The 14,183-nt window shown below is 44.0% G+C and overlaps 1 protein-coding gene across 1 annotated transcript in view; it reads right to left on the reverse strand.

Moving 5' to 3' along the window:
- Window positions 1-14,183, reverse strand: part of Stk4 (serine/threonine kinase 4) — a 154,749-nt gene that overhangs the window by 12,890 nt on the left and 127,676 nt on the right. The window lies entirely within an intron of this gene.

A 14,183-nucleotide genomic window follows, 5' to 3' on the forward strand; every position in this document is an offset into this window, starting at 1 on the left:
ACTACAGAGCAAGCCTGCTGGTCTTCATGGCGACCGCACAGCTCAACAGGAAATAGGACTAGTAAACTGCCACAAGCTGAGATTCCTAACAAGATTCACCAGTCACAGCCACAGCCCCCTGTGCCAGGGCAGCAGGGTAGGTTGCCAGAGAGTTGGAGAAAGTACCCAGAGACCGCATGGGAGACACATGGGGGAAACAACAGGTCAGGGACTGTTCCAAGAAGAATTCAGAGGCAAAATGTTGAATGTGGGTGCTAACACACAATGGCAAGGTTTGAGGACAGCTCCCCTGTCCCTCAAGGTGCTTTGCCAAGCGTCCCCTTCTGTCCCACACAGGATCTTGCCCAGCGGCAGCCAGTTAGATGAGCTACACATACCCCTTCCAGGGTCCTCTGTCCCACACCAGTCCCCACTCAGAGAGGGGATGTATGTCAGGCTGCAAGGCAGTGACAGCAGCAGCCTTAGCTTGCTTAGCTGGCTTGCATGGTGACCAGCTCCCAAGGAGCAGCTGTCCCAGTGAACATGTAAGAAGCTGGCATTGGACAGATGACACCAGCTTGCCCTAGTTCCCAGCACACACAAGAGAGAGCCAGTGTCCTGCAAGATAACGTGTATCTGGACTTTCTGGCCCAGACTGGCTCTCATTTTCCCTTAACGTGGCTAGCTTTTTGGGGACAGATGGGAGTATTCAGGACATGGTGTTTTCTCACTCCCCTCTTCCTTAGGGGTGATGCACCACCCTTCTTTTCCCTCAGTCAACACCATGGGTTGTGGCAAGGCTTTGATTTAGTTCAGAGTTCTGAAATGGTTATTTTGGACAAGATTATTTTTAAACTATTTTTAAAAATTTATTTTTAGATATACATGACAGAGTGTATTTTGACACAGTCTACATTCATGGAGTCTAACTTCCCATTCTTGTGGTTGTACACGGTATGGAATCAGACTGGTCATGTATTCACATATGAATGTAGGAAGGTCATGTCTGATTCATTCTACTGTCTTTCCTAGTCCCATCCCTTGTTCCTTCCCTTCACTCCCCTTTGTCTAATCCAGTGAATTTCTGTTCTCCTCAAACCTTGCCATTGTGTGTTAGCACCCACATATCAGAACATTCGGCCTTTGGTTTTTTGGGATTGGCTTATTTCACTTAGCATAATAGTCTCTAGTTTTATCCATTTACCGGCAAATGCCATAATTTCATTCTTCTTAATGGCTGAGTCGTATTTCATTGTGTATATACCACATTTTCTTTATCTATTCATCTGTTGAAGGACACCTAAGTTGGTTCTATAGCTTTGGTAATGGGAATTGAGCTGCTGTAAACATTGATGTGGCTGCATCACTGTAATATGCTGATTTTAGGTGCTTTGGGTATATGCTGAAGAGTGGGATAACTGGGTCCAATGGTAGTTCCATTCCAAGTTTTCCAAGGAATCTCCATACAGCTTTCCAGAGTGGGTGCACCAATTTGCAGTCCCATCAGTAATGTAGGAATGAGCATTTTTCTCCACATCCTCACCAACATCTATTGTTCCTTGTATTCTTGATAATTACCATTCTGACTAGAGTAAAATGGAATCTCAGTGTAGTTTTAATTTGCATTTCTCTAACTGCTAGTGATGTTGAACATTTTTTTCATATATTTTTTTGACCATTGTATTTCTTCTTCTGTGAAGTCTCTGTTTAATTCCTTTGCCCACTTATTGATTGGGCTATTTGGTTTTTTGGTATTAAATTTTTTTGAGTTCTTTATATATCTTAGAGATTAATGCTTTATCGAGGGTGCACGTGGTAAAGATTTTCTCCGATTCTGTAGGCTCTCTCTTCATGTTCTTGATTCTTTCCTTCACTGTGAAGAAGCTCTTTAGTTTGATGCCATCCCATTTATTGATTGTTGATCTTACTTCTTGTGCTTTAGGAGTCTTGTTGAAGAAGAAGTCAGTTCCTAAGCTGACAAGATGAAGAACTGGGCCTATATTTTCCTCCAGGAAGCACAGGATTTCTGGTCTAATGCCTAGGTCGTTGAGCTACTTTGAGTTGAGTTTTGTGCCGGGAGAGAGATAGGGGTTAAATTTCATTCTACTACGTATGGGTTTCCAGTTTTCCCAGCACCATTCGTTGAAGAGGCTGTCTTTTCTCCAATGTATGTTTATGTCACCTTTGTCTAGTATGAGATAACTATGTATATGTGGGTTTGTCTTTGTGTCTTCTATTCTGTTCCATTGGTCTACATGTCTATTTTGATGCCAATACCATGCCATAGTATAATTTAAATTCTGGTGTTGTAATGCCTCCTGCTTCACTTTTCTTGCTAAGGATTGCTTTGGCTTTAAATTCTGGTGTTGTAATGCCTCCTGCTTCACTTTTCTTGCTAAGGATTGCTTTGGCTACTCTGGGCCTCTTAATTTTCCAAATGAATTCCATGACTGCTTTTTCTATTTCTATGAAGAACGTCACTGGAATTAAGAATTGCTAATATTCTCAAGACTTTTGATGGATAAGCAGATTTTAGTCCCCCAAATTGCTTCCCACTTGTAGGGTTTTTGTAGAGGCTATCACATTAAATAATTGAATTTCTTATTCTGTGTCATTATTTTCTCATTTATATCATATACAGAAAAATGATTTTTTCATCTATTCTGTGTCTGATATGGAGATAATCAGGTTTCCCTCCATGTTCTAATAGGAAATATTCATTGACCTAATTTGGAATGTTAAACCAATCATACATTGTTGAAATAAACCCCTAATTGTTTGTGATATGCCACTATTTTATATATGACAAAATCCACTGGGTAAAGGGATTTTGAATTTTATACTTATAGCAAGGTTGGGATACAGTTTCATGTAATACTCGTGTCATATTTCGGTATCATAAAATTGCCATGAATGTCAAATTGTTTTGAAAACAAAGATCTGAGTGTGTGGAGCTGCAAGCACACATCTTGAAAATAAAAGTGGAAACAGTGGAAGTTATTGGCATGTAAAACAGGTAGGAAGGAGCTTCATTTATTTTCTAAGTGTGGACTACATCTCAGCGATGGCAGGGTAGCCCAGAACTAGAAGAGAGAAGCACAAAGGCACAGCCAAAAGACGCCAGGCCGGGAGGAAGCATAAGGTTGCACCAGAAAGAAAGAGAAGAGATGTAGTAACTGCTCCTGGGAACCTCTGCCTCTTATGTCAGGTTCCAAGTCTCTGGGTGCATTAATAACTCTGTGTGTGTGTTTGTGTGTGTGTGTGTGTGTGTGTACACGTGCGTGTGTACTTACGTGGCCTTGCTTACACAGGTATGTTCTAGGTAACCAACCAAGCAGGAACAACTCAACCTTTTTATAGGAGTGCGGAGAGGGGCTTAAGAGTTATTTGTCCTGGGGCTCACGTTCAAAACGACCTACCTCAAGTTAGACTTTTGACTTTATCAGCAAATGAACGTTTTGCACATTCATGGAGATGCAAAGGAAGGGATTAAGGAATAAAACATTAATTATGCACCCACGCTGCACAATGAATTGGCGTTTTTCTTAATCTGGCAGCAGGCTGCTCACAGCCCATTATCTAGCTTTGTCCTTGGGATGGTGTGGGGGGTGGTAGAAAGTTGACCCACAAATACCTCAAACGCACCCCACGTGTGAACAGGGTTGGAAGGGGCGGGCTTCAATCCTCCTGGATAGGCTGGGAGCAGAGTGGGCTTGGCCGGCCTGAGGCGTGGCCGGGGAAGGACAATTCCCGGCTATTGCCTCAAATCTGCTGTTCAAAGCCCTTGGTTGCCTCAAGAGGGGACCGTCCCTGCGGGCTCCCTGCAGTTACACCCCAGAGGTTACCTTACTGTCCTCCCCAGGGGTGAGAAGACGACAGTGGCCTTTGCAGGCCACCCGCAGCACCCTGACCTCTTGCCCCGCGGTCACAGCACCCCCTGCCGGTGGCCCGCCGCCGGTCGCCCGGCGCCTGTCTGTCGCGCCATGAAGCTGAGCAGCCTCTCCCTGCTCTCGGTGGCCGCCCTCCTTTGGCTCCGCGTGGCGCAGGCCAACATGAAGGAAGGTAAGGCGGGGCCGTCCCGGGGGTGTCCGGGGTGGGCGACGTCTCCTCTGGGGCCTGTGCCTGGGAGCGACAGGTCGCTGTCCCCAGACGCACCCGGTGGCACTTTCCAACAGTTCAGCAGAAATCTGGGTACTGCCCGGAGTTCTTTCTCTCCTGCCCCTTCACGCTGCTTCCCCGGTGCCGGCGGGACGGAGGCTGCAACGGCCCCAAGAAGTGCTGCTTCTACCAGTGCCAGCAGCAGTGCATGCAGCCCTGGCCCACGCTGGACTGAGGTGAGCTTGTCCTGGGGTCCAGGACTGTCCGTGCGTGCGCTAGGTATCCGTCCTTCCGAGCTCTTAGAGGGAGGCTGGTGCAGAGATCCGTCCTCCGGATGGGACCCGGAGCCCCAACAGACCCACCTCCGCAGAAAATGCTCGGTTCCGTTCGCGGAGTGGGCATCAGAGTCTCCTCCGTGTGACAGGACACCTGGACGAGACAAGCCCTGCGCTCCCTCTAAGCTCCTCAGCCTTCCATGGCCTTCCCTCCCCCGTTTAGAGTTTGTAATATTGAAGCACTTTCCTCTTCACATTTAATCAGGGATCAGGAGGTCACAAGGCCTTAGTCGGGCATGTCTAGAGCCCCTCACACCCGGCCCTCTTTCCTTTCGGCATATTTCAGAGCTCTCGAGGGGAGGACCTAGCAGGATTCAGGCCACTGTGGACCTCCATGGAAAGCCACATCCCCAGGACGGACGGCTTGCATCGCCCCATGTTTCTGGTTCTTCTCTCCCTAGGTGGAACCCCCTGTTTAACCAATCCTGAGAAGACAGTGGGCCACAGCCTCTGACTTGGATAACTAGTCTCCAATTCTTCTGTGCTTCTTCCAGGCCCTTCCTGTTATCAAAAGTTAAATGCTTATTAATATGAAAACAAGACAAAGAAATAAAAAGCCCACGTCTTTAGTCCATTCTCTGTTACATGTATGAATGAGGCTCTGGGTTCCATCCCCAGCATGAGATTCAGGAGCATGCCCCTAATCTGCTGGGCTCTAGGGAGGGCCTCATGGCAAGTGGCATCACTGGGGTGGGAGCACACGTAAGGGGGGGGTACATGCAGAAGAGATATGCAGGGAGTCGTTGGCTGCCTTAGAACAAGCGACTCTTGAGGGAGGTAGTGTGGCCCCACCAGGCCTGCACTGATTACTTCTAAAGGTGTTGCTCCCATCGAGTTACCTTCCACCAGGCCCTACCTTTTAATGGACCACCACCTCTCAATATCGCCACGCTGGAGACCAGGCTTCAGGAGACACACACACAAACCACATCCAAAGCATAGCACAGTGTATATTTAAAACTACATGAAAATCTATGGGGCTTCTGGATCTCCTTCCTTCTCTTCTTTACCCCACCCCTCAACCTTGCTGGGGAATCCCTTAGGGTCTGTAAAAAGCATGCAGTTCCTATTTCACATTGGATTTTTATTAATTCTTGCACTTTTGTTTTTCTGATAGATTTCTCTTTATCTGACACTAAGATTCTCCCTAATCAATCCAGAAACACCTTGGAATCAAATTTTCTGGGTTTGGCTCTCATGAAGGGCAAGCACATTATCCTAGGGTTGAAGAACAGGCTGTTTTTGCTACTATTTTTCTGGTATTGGTATTGGTGGTCTTTCCACTTGATGATTTAGGACTAGATTTGGAACTTTGGGTTGAAATGGAGCAGGACATATCATAGTTTCTAGAGTATGTTAGGCCCTAACATTTAAGCATAATTAATTAGTAAAGAATTCTCTGTGGTTCAGCTCAGCTGCCCTGACTTTTAGCTTGGAATTGAGCCCCTAAGCTTCTTAGGAATAAAGTGCTTCAGATTTCCTCACTTTCTAACTCTCTGCCTCTGACTTCTTAAAGGATCTTAATGGTAGCAAAGGTCTGGGAAAGTGGTCTTCCAAAATTTTAGTGTCTGTAGCAAATAAACAAATTTTGAAAAACTTCTTATCCCCTATCATGTTTTGTGGTAAGCCATTCTTATAGACCGTGGCCGCCATTAGAAGATGGCGTCAGCTTCCACTGTGGCCTGTGATAAACAACTCCTTTTTTGGAGAGTTGGCATGCAATCCCTTCCCACCCTATGAGAGAGATCCACGTGGCAGCTTGGGATTGCTATGCGGGAGGCTTTATTAGGCTGTGCTTGGGCGCTCGGCGGGGGGGTCACTAGAAGATGATACATGAAACAAGGCCTGAATAAACTGCTGAAAGAAGAATCCTGTGTCTTGTTTTCCCTTGCCGGCGAGGGGTCGCGACAATGTTTTCAATTGCCATCTATTATTTTTATAATAATCGCATAATATCAAGGGATAACAATTTTAAGTACATTACAAATATTGTCATTTACATAAAATGGGTATCTCCCCCAACCCTTCTCAGTATTGGGGATTTAACTCAGGGACACTTTATCACTAAGCTACGCCTTCAGCCCTTTTCATGCTTTAAGAGAGGGTTTTGTAAAGTTGCTAAGACTAACCTTGACTCTGGGATCCTCCTGCCTCAGCCACCCAAGCTGCTGGATTATAGGTGTGCATCACCGTACCTGGATCTTATTTTCGATTTTTTACTGTTTCTTGTGAAATCTAATTACCTTCTTCATTTGATAGTAATTTTTTTAAAGTTCTTTCTTTGCCCACTTTCTGCCACTTCTCCCTCCTTCTCGTCATTTCCAGAAGTGTAGGTAAAGGAGTTAGTTTGGGATCCCTAAAAAGAAATGTTCAGATATGATTCTAGAATCAAGAGTGTGTTAGGGAGGATATCTGAGAGGGAAAATGGAAGGAAGACAAAGACCTCAAGGAGAACCGTCAGCCCACCATGCGGGACTCCCTGGGGGGCAGAGGGAGGAGATGAAGAAGGGTTACAAAGAAAAGATGTGGGGGGTCCAGGGTTGTGGCTCAGTGGTGGAGCACTTGCCTAGCCTGCATGAGGCTCTGGGTTTAAACCCTGACACCACATAAAAATAAAAACAAATACAATAAAGGCATTGTGCCCACCTACAACAACAACAAAAGAATTTAAAAAAGAAAAAGAAAAGGTGTCAGAAGGCCCAATGTGAGCAGATTGAGCAAGAGTGTTTTGACTGAGGTCACCTATCAGAGGAGCCCCCTGTCCCAGGAGGTGGTGTGTCTTAGTGTCTGGCCATTCAGTCACTGGCTGGAAGCACCCTGCATGGCCTTGGTGAATACATTGGGGAGGGTGCAGGGGACAGTAGCTGTGGTGTCTATCACTCACCTCCGAGCAGCGGGAGGTCTGGGCGGTACATTTCTGTGCCCGCCACTGTCCTCAGCCTCCGACCACACAGTTACCTCTCCAGCTATGGTGATGAAAGCTGCTTAACCTCAACCCTTTGAGTTCTTTTTGGCGGTCCGGGCTCTGGAATTTAGCAGGTATATCTCCAAAGAGCTGTCTCAGCAGAAACTCTGCCAACGTGGACTTCAGGGTACAGAGGTGGGGTGAGGTGAAGGAAGACAGTCACACTTGTGTGATTCTGCAGGCAGGAAGCCGCTGGTGGAGTTACTCAGCCGATAACATGCCTGGTCCTTGAGGAGAAGGGAGGAATGACCTAGGATGGGCAGAGGACAGCAGCAGACCTGCCTCTGCCACCGAGCCCACAGGCGCTGGCCCAGAAAGTGTGGCCCCGGGTGGGCCCACCTCCTCAGTTCCAGAGGGCAGGGACACTACTGAGACGGACCCAGAAGGTGTGGCCACCATCCCTGTTGGCTCAGAGAACACAGCCTGGAAATGCAGGGAATCCTTCTGAAGCCTGAAAACCCAGTGGAATTTGCCTGCTGAGTTCTGGGCGTCTCTGAGACAGAGGAGTCCTTCTCTTCCTTCTGATTTACCACTTTTGCAATGTGAGCTTCTATACTATTCTTTTCCCATCATTGCATTTTGGAAATAGATAACTTGTCTACTTTCAGAGGTTCACAGATGGAGAGGAATTTTGTTGAAGATTGACCATATCCAGAGTGTCATACCTGATTTAGACGACATTCAATAATATTTTCTATTTAAATTTGATTATGAAATGCGTTGAGTTGGGGAGATGTTGGAGTAGAGTATTTTTTTGTTTGTTTTAACTAGTTACACATGACAGTACAATGATCTTGACATATCATACATTTGAATCAGATGGGATATCATTTCTCATTTTTCTGAATGTACAGTTTGCAGAATTACATTGGTCATGCAGTCATGTACATACCCACAGCAATAATAATGTCTGGAGTAGAGTATTTTATATGCCAGAAGGAAATAAATCTATGGAGGTGAGAGGGTGAAATTATGGGTTAAGTTGGGGTTGCCCCACAAAAAAAAAAAGAGATAATTATTGAAGTAATTAGTAAAGAAAAAGCTAGATTTGGCCACTATGCAAGGTGTACATATTTCAAAACATAATGTTGTACACAACAAATATGTATAATTTTTATTTGCCAATTGCAAGCAATAAATAAATAAATAATCATACACAGGATTTTCTCCAACCACAATGAAGTGAAAATAGAAAACAGTAACAGAAGGAAACTGGAAACTTCACAAAAGTATGGATATTAAAAAATGTACTTTTAGGGCTGGGGATGTGGCTCAAGCGGTAGCATACTCACCATGCGCGGGGCGCTGGGTTTGATCCTCAGCATCACATAAAATAAAATAAAGATGTTGTGTCTGCCGAAAACTGAAAAGTAAATATTAAAAAATTCTCTCTCTTTCTCTCTCTCTCTCTCTCTCTCTCTTTAAAAAAAATGTACTTTTAAATAATCAAAGGGTCAAAGAAAAATGACAAGATAAATTATAAAATTCCATGAGATGAATTAAAATAAAAGCACAATACACTAAAATCTTTGGGTTGCAGTGAAAACAGTTCTGAGGGAAATTTATAGTTAAAGATGGTCCCAAAAAGAAAGCTCTAAATCAATGACCTAAACTTACACCTTGAGCAGCAGCAAAACCAAAGCCACAGAAGGAAGGTAATATATAGCTATGAAAAGATACAAATAAGGAATAAAAAGTAATAGAATCAATGAATTCAAGAGAAAGTACCTGGAAAAAATGAATGAAGTTGGTAAATCATTCGCCAAACAGATCAAGAAAAAAGAACTCAAATCACTAAAATCAGAAATGAAGATGGGGACATTACTACTCGTCGTACAGTAATAAACAGATGGCAAGTGATTACTTGGACATTGACACCGACGCACTAAGTACCTAGAGAAAAGGAAAATCTCCTAAAAACATCCATCCTAACAAACTGACTCAAGAAGCATAAAATCTGAACTTAAAACAAGTGAGAGACTGGATCTGAAATTTAAAACCTCCTTCAAAAGGAAAACCTAATGAAGCTGGGCTGGGGCAGGAGGATGGCTTGAGCCAGGAGTCTGAGGCCAACCAAGGCCCTGTCTTAAAAAAGAAACGAAAAGAAAAGAAAAAGAAAAGAAGGAGAAGCCTTGAGGGACCAGATAGCTGAGTTTTGTAAATTCTACTAAACGTCATGAATCCTTCTTGAGTGCTTCCGAGAAACAGGACCAGAGGGAACACTTCCTAACTCATTTTGTAAGTCCAGCATGACTGTGATCTAGAGCTAGACAAAAACTTCACATAAAAATAAAACAAGATCTCGTATGTTTTAAAGAGTCTTCAATCTCATGACTCTTGGACACACAAAATCCAAAGTGTGTGTTCAACATATGAAAACCAAACAATTTTAAACAGCACATTAACAGAATAAGGAAAAAAACTCCACAATAATCTCAGAGCCAAAAACTACCGAAAAATAAGCATTGACGAAATCCAATATCTTCTCATGATAAGAACACTCCACCAACTAGGAATGCACAGAAATATCCTCAAGTTGATATCGGGCATTTATTTATTTTTAAATTAAAACGAATAGTATACCCAATAGTGAAAGACCAAACCTTTCCCTTAAAATCAGGAACAAAACAAGCGTGCCGTTGTCAGCACCATTACATTGCACTTGAGCTTCTAGCCAGAGAAACCAGGCAAGAAAAACTAATAACAGGCATCCAACTTGGAAACCCTCCTGAGCAGGCTGAGGCCTTTCCAATTTGAATGTCGTTATTTGTTTTCTTGCCTGGTGTAGACAAAGGTGTCAGGGAAGGTCCTGGGGACAAGGAAGAATGACTAAAGACTTTCCAGCCTTATTATGAAAGCTGATCTCAGTGACTTGAGTCTGTGGGGGATCCAGGTAGTTCTTCCTTTTACCTCAGGGATACCAGTTGTGATTTGAAAGTGACAAGACTCAGCCTTCCTCTTGTTTTCCCTAATAAAATCCAAGGCTGTTAGGTTATAACCACAGTTTCTTCAACTAAGACATGAGAAGGATGTACTCAGGATGAGGGTGAATTATTCGTCCTGTTAGACAGAGAGGCGGGTCTGAAAGCTTTTCCAATGTGTAAGGAACCTATATTCTTTACCTGTGTGTGGCTGTAATTTCCAGTTTTTGTTATTTTTTTTTATTATTATTACATGATTGTTTTTTTCCGACAAAAGTGTTTTCCCCAAAGGAAACCTGGTCCACATGTCCTTTTCTCCAGTGTCCAGCCCTCCACAGACGCTGGCTCTCCTCCTCTGAAGTGCTCCTTCTCACCCTAGCGAGTGAGCCCTCCTGGGGACAGGAGCCCTCAGGAAAGAGGCCTCAGAGAGCTGCCTTGCCCTTCCCCCAAGTGAGAACCCAGGCGGAAGTCACAGAGACCGGAAACAAGCTCTCCCCAGACATGAATCTGCTGGCACCTTGATCTTGGACTTCCCAGACTCCAGACCTGTGAGAAATAAGTGTTTGTTGTTTATAAACCACCTGGTCTGTGGTAATTTGTTACAGTCGCCAGAACTGACTAAGACAACTTAATAGTAAAGAATTCCTATTCAACATTATCAAAAAATATATAATATGCCTACCAATGAACATAACTAGATGCACACAGAAATTTTCTGGAAAAAAAAATAACAACAACAACTGTAAAACTCTGCTGACATTCAGCCTATTTAAGTGGATGAATAGGCTGAAATTTTTCATGATAAAATGGTTTTTAAAAGGTTTGCTCTTCCCAAACAGGAAACCTCCATGAGGTAAAGATGTCTATCCTGTTTTTTCTCATTTGCAGAAGGTAGAGAGAATAAGGATTTTAAAGGGGGTGGAGAATCTCATGAAAATAGAAGGGAGAACAGTGAATTGAGAGGGAGGGAGGTGGATGGGAAAGGGGAAGTACTGGGAATTAAAATGGAGCAAATTATGGTATATGCTTCACTGTTACATATGGCAATAAGGCACTAATAAAAATGTAAAAAAACAAAAAGGATGTCTATTTGGTCAACATAATTTACATGTGAAGTGTAATATAATCAGAATGAAAACCTAATTAAATAATTGATTTAGGTAATTATCCACAGTTTCCAAATATTTGCAGGGTGCTACATCATCATGCCATGGTGTATTTGCTCTTCCTAGATGGGGAGACACAGGTTTACAACGAGGGGATTGGGGGGCAACTACTAAAATACCTTCACTTGTCCTCAAAACACTACAAATGGTCCAGTAGGTGTCTGCTCCTCCTGAGGGGGTGGAGGCCCACAGCACCCAACACCCGGGAGGATTCTTGCCCAGTCAGCGTGACCTCATAAGCTTCTAGAGCCTCACATGGGTCAACAGAAATACCAAAGACAGGGAAGTTGAAAGACTCAGGAGGAAGCAACGTGGGACATTCTAAGGGACCATTCATCTGTGTCATGAAACACCTCCGTGGTCCACAGGAAGAAGAGGGAGGGAGGGAGGGAGGGCAGAAGCCAGCAGGAGGAACTCTTCCTGTTGACAAGGGGGTCAGGGACATCAGAGCAGTGCAATGAGTGTACAGAGCTAGGGGTGGATTCTGGTGCCAAGGACTTCGCTAAGTCACTTTCAGGACAATAAGAAAACAGCAGAGCATTAGAAGTTAAGAACTGCTGTTTGTTTTGTGGGGTGTGAGAATGATGTTGTGATTATGCAAGAGAATGTCTTTCTTCTTGGCCATCCATGCTAAAGTATTTATGGCTAAAATATACGACGCATTGGATTTACTTTAAAATATTTCAGCCAAAACAGGAGGCATTACAAAATGTTCATTATCCAATCTGGGTGATGAGCATGTCGTATAGAGTTACTGTTCCTTTGTGCATTTTTTGAAATATTTTGTGATACATTTTTTTTTATGATAAAAAACAGTGGACTTATTTTTGGAACTTCACAAAATGATCATCAGGTTCATAAGGGAGAATGAAGTACTGGTGATGTGAACCCTGACAACGCAGGCTAGTGACCAGTGATGGACACCTCGTGTCACTAAAACACACTGGGGGGGGGGGACAGCAGTAATGGGGAACAAGAATACACAGTCAAAGGGAAAGAACCAAAACCCAGCAACGGCCCCTTGACATATAAGAGTTTTTGATAAAGTTCTGATTTCTAATCAATGGCAAACTTTTGAATTATTTACTAAAGGCTAATGGTACAATTGCCTAATAACTTAGGAAAAAAGCATTTTCTCTTTCACATGCTCTGCCGTAATAAATCTCAGATGGATTCAGAATTAATAGGTTCTCCAAACATCACAAAACAAAATAAATATACTTATTGGATATCAGAGTTAAAAAGGCTTTTTAGCACAAAAATAGAGAGAGAAAATATATATGGAAATACTGATTTAACTATCCCCAAATTTAAAACTTTGGTACCAAAAAGAAAAGAAAGAAGTATTTGCAATAGAGGATTACAATAAGCATTTATCAAGCCACCTCATTTAATCCTCAGAACTACCATTTGAAAATATTGTTATGTCTGTCTCTATTTTATAGAATAATAAGCTGAGGTTTGAAAAAAAAGTCATGCAGGTAAGAGATTGGTGGCACTAAGATTTAAAACCACCTCAGCATACATCCAACATTCTGACCAGCACCACCAAACCTGCCACTCATGTACGACAGACAAGCAATCACATCCTTAAACATCATGTTTAGAGACTTGAAAATGTTCACAAAATCATCTTCATCAAAAAAGCATTTCTTCAACGAACATGTTGTTTATAATCAGAAAAAAAAAGTATGTCCATAAGTGTTTTTCTCCAAAATAAGGCTGCCAAGGAGATGCCAGATTCTTCCAAAAGTAACCTCAGGTCATAGAAGGCAGAGCCCCTCTTCTTCTGAGAGCTAGGAAGACAGCGTGAGGAATTCCAATTAAGTCCAAGGAAGAACTTCCTGCCTGGCTGCTCTGGACTGGGAGGGAAGGGTGAGCTAAGCCCTGGAATGTCACCTTCCTCTCTCAGGGTCAGCTGAAGTATTTCCCTGCTTTCAACACCCAGATGCTGGGGATGCCAGAGCGGAAGTCCCAGCTTAGTCCCAGGAATTAGGTGTGTCTTTGAGGCAGTTCTTTCTCATCTCTGGCTCACGGTTTCCTCATCTTTCACATGGGAGGGCCTGGAGGAGGGACCCGAGCTCCCACAGGGCTGATGGATCCACTAGTCAATGTCAGCCTCTTCTCTTCCACCAAATGCAGGAGCCGTTATCAGGGGCTACATGGATCAAGATTTCACCCTGATGAAAACTAGGCTGGGGTCCCTGAGTGAGATGACATCTGCTCTGGCCCATGAATACAGCCAAAATGAAGCCTTGCTTCATCCGTCCCCTCTGCCACAGAGGGCAGTTCTACCAGATGTCACTGCAAGTGATCTCACAAAGGTGGGGTGGCCTGTCTCCCCACAGGGACCCAAAAGGGGAGACTGAGGCTGGCCTCCTTCACCTGCCAGCCTGGGCCAGCTTCTCTGGCAGGAAGCTCCGACCCCAACCCTAATGCTGTCTCCCTTCCTAGGAATCCAGAATGAGCAAAGCCCCCGTGTCAGGCAGAACTAACTTCCGTCCCTGCCTAAGACGTTGCTGGAACGCTGAGACTGTGGAGAGCCAGGAAAGTGGGGACCTGACTCATGCTTCACCCTGAATACTCTCGGCCAAATTCAGAAACTGTAAAAGTAAAAAGAACTTTATTTGGGGTCTTAGGAATTGCAAGTCGGCAGACCTGAGTTGAGAGCTGTTCGTCAGAGGCACAGGTTCAGAGAGCTGATGTCGACGTTCTGAGG

The sequence above is a fragment of the Marmota monax genome, unplaced genomic scaffold, assembly GCF_021218885.2.
Source record: "Marmota monax isolate L192 unplaced genomic scaffold, Marmota_monax_Labrador192_F-V1.1 WCK01_AAM20220418_F8-fsc00014, whole genome shotgun sequence".
In the NCBI taxonomy this organism is placed as follows: Eukaryota; Metazoa; Chordata; class Mammalia; order Rodentia; family Sciuridae; genus Marmota; species Marmota monax.